Here is a 6722-nt window from a genome sequence, read left to right as displayed (position 1 = left end):
GAGTTAATTGCATTTTGGCTGGATTCTTGGATGCACGTATAAAAAAAAAAAAGGAGAGGGGGAAATATTTTTTTTCTTGGAATGTTGGGTTCTAATTTCTATTGAAGTAGAAGGGGATGAACGAAAACAAGGACGTCGTCTAGACAGGAATTTGAAGAAAAAAGTGGTTTAGACTGCGGATTGCGACGAGTATTTTTTAGTGTTCATTTTCTTTCATTCCTCTAAAAAAATACGGTGAATTCGTTTATGTTAAATTTAATTTTTAGCACCAACAAAGCGAATAGAGAAAATTTAATAATACATCATCATGCGGGTTCCCCATTTTTTCATTGACTATACAAAAAATTGTTAATGTTATACTAATCTTCGCTTAAATATTAACATATTTAAGTTTATGATTGAAGCTATAATATAGATTTTCCTTTTGCAAGAAGAAGAAAGTTCTACTAACTATAATCTTATCCAAGTGTATGCTACATCACATAAAAATCGTGATGGTGCTTGGATCAACCCTAAAGTACTAGCAAATTATGTAAGTTTAAGTCTTATATTGGTATTGTGTAATCATATTTTTGTTATTTATAACTATCTTGAATGATTTTTTTAATAGGACAAGATGGTATCACTAATGGAAACTACTACGACTCCATCTAATGAATCATCTGTGAATGATGTTCAGATCTTTTCTCAAGTTCTCAAACCACATTCTAGATATCTAAGGGGTTTAGGACGTTGTTTGAAGCCTTCCTCAACATCATCATTCTCTATTCAAGTCAGATCGAATAACAACTCTCAGAAATTAGAAACAGTAAGGTTGGAGATTGAACAATTGAGGTCCAAGCAAAGAGAGTACTAGACTCAATTAGATTAGGTAGCGGATAAAGAGGCAAGATTAGAACAAAACATGCCAAAGAAGCTGGAGATTCAATATAAAAAAATGTTTGAACAATGGCAATTAATGAAGTTGCAAAACTCTATGCCACCACCATCCTAGAACTTATTTTTTTTACTTGTTTTTTTTTTAATATGACTTGATGCAACATTTGAACAAATGGGATGCTTTAATTATAATATTTTAATATTTGTTTCATTTTCGAATTTACTGTTTAATGTAGCATGAGTACCATTTGAACGTAACATACCCAGTTCTAACTGTATTATTCAATTTATTGGTTGTTCAAACGTATTTTAGATTCCATTTGAACAACCAACCAAAACCAATACACTGGGCTGAGGTACGACAATTCTGTTTGAACAAATTAACTTCTTGTTCGAATAGACATCATATTAGAACATTCGAATAGATAAAAGCTTGTTCGAACGAATATGTCATCATTCAAATATACCATACACCATTCGAACAAATATATTGAACCACCCGTTTGAACAGAGGTTTTCAATTAGAACATATATAAATTGCATTCAATTAGATTATTTTTGTTTGAACAAAAAAATATCAATTCGAACAAAATTAAATTATTCGAACAATCTTTCCATTTGAACAAGATTAAATAAATTCGGGTTATTCGAAGCAAATTCCAATTGCATTCGAATGGATACTTGACAAATCGAATATTATTTTTTTCATTTGAACGGTTTTTTGAAACGAAAATATTTCGTTTCAAAAATATTATCTCGTTCGAATGCTTTTGACTGTTTCTGCTAGATTTCATCCTTAAAAATATTTTTGAGAACATTCTCCAAATATATTCTGAGACAGATATTTTGGAACAAATTAGAGACGAATTTTTTTTTTATCTCTAATACTCTTTAAGAACCAAAATCTTATTTTTTGGGTAAAAATTGTTCGTCCCAAAAAATAGATTCTATTGCAGTGAGCGGGTGTGATGCTCGGCCGAAGGGTAGAACAAGATACTTGGTAGTTAATCATTTTGGTCTTCTCCCCTTTGGCCGAATATCATGATGTCCTAATTTATGACACATGACATATATAAGGCTGCTGAAGCTTGTTTGAGGTGGCATTGCTAGTTTCAAAAGTGATATTCCACATATGACTTAGACATAGTCATCAGTAACGGTGCAAAGGGGTGGGATACATGTGATGTGTAAGGGTCATGGTGATGTGGCAATCTAAGATTGGTCCAAGTAGTTGCATGCATTATTTGTGTAAGGTGATGTGTACAAAGCGACCAATGGGATGGTCACAACTAAAATATGCTCTAGAGGAAGTTTGCCACTACCGACTACCGAGTGGCATTTTCTAGGTTGCCACGTGTGTGCTGCAGGGCGCAAATTTTTTTATATTTTATTGGTTTTTTCAAAACTAGAAAACCTAAAAGTGACTTATTCATTTTTATTTTTATTTTGATTTAATAATATTTCTAAAGAAGTTTACGAAGTTTATAAGCTCCATGATTTCCTGATCTATAAGTAATGTATTTTTTTTTTTTTTAACTGTGTTAGTCTATATATAGTCTACGTACAAGTTTTTATTTAGAGATTGTTCATGCAAATCCATATAATTATATTTAAAAAAAATTATAATTACAATAATATATTTTTTAAAATGATATTTTTTTTCTTTTTTATCGTCATTTATCAATATATATAACTACACACATAATATTTCACTCATGACTATAAATATAATTTTTCTTTCTTTATCTATTATGTCTCTCTTAATTGTACATTTATTTTCTCTCATGTTTGAAGTTATCGTTTTGGTAGGAGGTTGTAACGTTACTTTTTATTCTATATTTGTTATTCCTCATTGCTTTAATTTGCTCTTTAGTTGACGCCGAGTATTTTAAGTGGCTTTCCTGTCAACCACTTTAAATGAATAAAAATATAGAGTTTTGTTACATATAAATATAGTTACGTACTAATCTATATATTAATACTGATTTATTCATATTTAAGATTTAAATTAATACTGTTTTTAATAAAATTTATTTTTTAACCAATCACATTACATTAGTGTACAGATTAATGCACAATTGTACTTGCAACTATATTTTTTCAAAAACATACACTACAAGAAATTAGCCCTTTTGTAGCGCTTAAAATCATTGCAAATACATTAAAAAAACGCTGTAATTGATCAATTGCAGCGTTATTACCCTCCTTGCATGTTCGACAGTATAAAAGTGATGTTTTTGATCAATAGCAACGTTATTCAAAAAACACTGCAAAAGACTTCATTTGCAGCGTTTTTATACCGCTGCAAACTCACTAATTTCATGCTGCAAAAGGCCACCTCATGTGACTGCCATGGCGCTGCATTTGATCAATTTCAGCGAAATTTATCCTTGCTATATCATTAAATTTCGCTGCAATAGCCTCCCAACAACAGCAGTGCGACATTTGGGTCGTTGCTTTTGCCATTTTTTGCAACACTTAAAATCGCTACAATTGATTTATAAGCGCTGCAATTTGTGTACGTCAAAAGCAACATACCATTCTAGCGCTGCTTTTGATATTTTTTGCAGCGTCTATTTATCGTTGCAAATTTCCATAAAAACGCTGCAAATGTGCCATATCAGAAGTAGCGCTTGCTTTTTTGTTGCATTTAACACTTTTTGCAAGGACTAAAATCGCTGCAAAAAATAAAAAGCGCTGCAAAAGTGCAAAAGCAACGCTTGCTTCCTTTGTTGCATTTTGCATTTTTTTAAGGACTAAAATCGCTGAAACTGATAATTTGCAACGAATTTTGGCCTATTTGCATCGAAAAAAAATCGCTGCAAATACTTAATTACAAAATAAAAAAAAATATCATTAATAAACATACAGTTTCAGTAATTTTTTTCACTGTCCAATAAGCAAAGTTAGTAGATTAGTTAGGATTTAATTCCCTTTACTTAATAATACAATGACTACATAGAAAATAACAACAAAGTACCCAAGGATCCTTACCCAAGTCAAATTATAAATTCATTTACATTATAATTTATATAATCGGAGGGGTAGCTTGTTACATTTTAAAGTACTGCTAAAATTTCTCTAATTGGACAACCCTTATTGCACCTATTCTTTGCAAAAATGAATAAGATGTTCCAGCAAAGCCACCTCCAACTATAACATGCTTGCTGTCCAATAAAGGCCATTCAGTTTTCTACATAAAAGATATATAAAGATCATGGGTTAAGAATGTAGAAAATCAAGGAATTTACTTAGAAATGGAAGAGAACAAGAAAGTACCTTCTTAGAGAACAAGATTGGAAACAAAAAATCAGAAAGCAGTACTGATCGTAGAAAACAATGACTTGAATAAATAGCATAATGGCCTTAAGAAATAAAGAATCTAACTACAAGCATACGTAATGCTCTCTGAATAGCTAGGGTAAATAAAAAAGCTTCATGCTCACAGCAATTACAATGTGCAAACTTGTGTTTCTTGAAAGGCAAAGACACTATGCTACAATCAAACAGATTGATTGTATAACCTAAAATTGTTACCTAAGTCAGTCAAAGAAGGCAGTGATGAAAGAAGCTTCAACCACTAATCAGCAATCATGAGTAATTAGTCTAAAACTAGTTAGAAAATAAGTGATTTATTAAATCACCATGGAACAAGGACAACAAAATGTCCAAATCTAATTTCGAGTGGAAAAACAACTGCATTTAGATCTAAAGACTTGCTTGAGCCTTCAGAGATTCAAAGACCACACACACACAACACATATGGAGAACTTGGAAGCTACAACCAAGGCAGCATTGTTACTTAAATCTTTAGTATTTGCAGTTTGCACATTTTCCGGCCATTTTCCTTTAGAATTACCAAATTATTTTAAATCATATATACATAAAGAAATACAAGTATTTGAATTCTTTGGTTGTCTCTAGAAAAAAATGACATATTATCTACCTTGGAGCCAGCCAAACCAAAAATCTGATACAACTCAATCCACTAAACTGATAAGCATTGTATTAGACTCAAAAAGATATAAGCATCCTTTGTAGAGAGATTCAACTCAGGGCATACTACTTCACTCAATAAAAGGCATACAAAGAGCATACAAAACCACCAAAAAACTAAAAGAACAGTCGAAAGAAAGAAAGTTCTTGCCAGAACAAACAAGTAATACAGGCAAACAAACCTTACATGCAGCACATAGGTCATCTGAGTGGGTTGATATTCTGACTGCAGCAAGGGCATATCTTAGACTTGAACAGGGGATTGGAGCTGATTTTGCAAGGGGATTGGAGCTGATTTTGCAAGGGCATATCTTAGACTTGATAGTGTTGCCAAAGAATTACACAGAAATGGCTTAGGTTATTTGCTTGTGGCAAAGTCAAAGATAGTTGCTCAAAACTGGGGTAAGAACACACAAGGTATTTTTACTATTGCTGTCAGTTGTATCACTGCCTTAATTTGACGTGATTCGTGCTGCTCTTTGTTTGTTGGTAACCATACTCCTTGAAGTTCACTTGTTTTTAGCTGCAACTACCTATATTCTTTCTCAGGGTGGTTGTGTTCTATGTGCCTAACATAGTCTTAATGGTGGAAATGAATGAAATGCAGCACCAAACTCACTAATTTATGCTACTACCTATGATCAATAATTAAGGAAAAGAAAAGGAAAAGATAGTTCTAAGTTGTACAAATATGGTTAGAAAGAATGAGATTGACTAGTGGCAAAACTAGAAAATTATGAAAGAGAGAATGAGATGGACTAGTGGCAAAATCAGAAAATTATGAAAGAGAGACAAGTTTGGGAGAAATCCTTGGCTGTTCACTTTTCTTATTTGCTCCTGGACATAGCTCACAATTACAAACTGATTTTTAAGAGTTCAACACACAAAAATGAAGTTTTGATATGGACTAAAAAGAGAGGACTAAAATCACAGCAAAAATTTAAATGTTTGGGGCAAAATGGAGTAGAAAAATTGCACAACCTCTTCTCACAATAGGTTGTGCAAATTTCCCTTGTTTATACACTCCCTCCACTTGGTTATACACTCAACTAAACAAGTAATATATGAAAAAAAAAAAAATGGAAGTGGAAGATCATCATACGAAAATTCTGACTGTAGCAAAATCTCTCAGAATACATTATTGCAGTGTACATTATTGCAGATTGAGATCCTATATATAGAACTCTAGCATTATTGCAAATCAAATAATACCCACTTCTTGCTCATCACTATATATTGCCTTTAACTGAGAGATCATAGCCACCTAACAAGGCCAAACCTCTCACACTTTGCCTTCTGTTTGGCCAACATTACGGCAGAAAGTGGACACCCTATACAGTGACCTATTCTGAGTTTCCGTGCTTCCTTCCATGCCACCCACAAATTGTGGTTAGCAGGGAAAATGTAGCAGAAGGAAAAGAAGATAACACCAGAGAGAGGGAAAGAGAGAGGCTTCAGTGCATAGGGTTTCATTTAATATAATCAAGCCCCAACAACTTATTATCACCAATCCATGATAGAGGCCACATGAAAGAAAAAAAACATTAAGTATAACTATGCAAGCTATTTATGAAGAAGAGTATATCCAATCTACCAAAAGATAACAAGCTTTCGTACTCGTTTTGCATCACAGATCATATATATATATATATATATATATATAGATATATATTTGATGAGGATTGATCTCAATACCCAACTTCATGGTCATCAATATTCATGCATGTAGCACTGATGCCAATAACACAATTAAACCAGAAGGCAAATCCTCCAAAATCACACCAAGAGAAGAGAAGTAGAACAACACTATGCATTATTCTGCATAACAGATCAATCACAAGATAACT

This window comes from Carya illinoinensis, chromosome 4 (genome assembly GCF_018687715.1).
Source record: "Carya illinoinensis cultivar Pawnee chromosome 4, C.illinoinensisPawnee_v1, whole genome shotgun sequence".
NCBI lineage: Eukaryota > Viridiplantae > Streptophyta > Magnoliopsida > Fagales > Juglandaceae > Carya > Carya illinoinensis.
The sequence above is the reverse complement of the archived record's forward strand: the minus strand, read 5'-3'. Positions refer to the sequence as shown.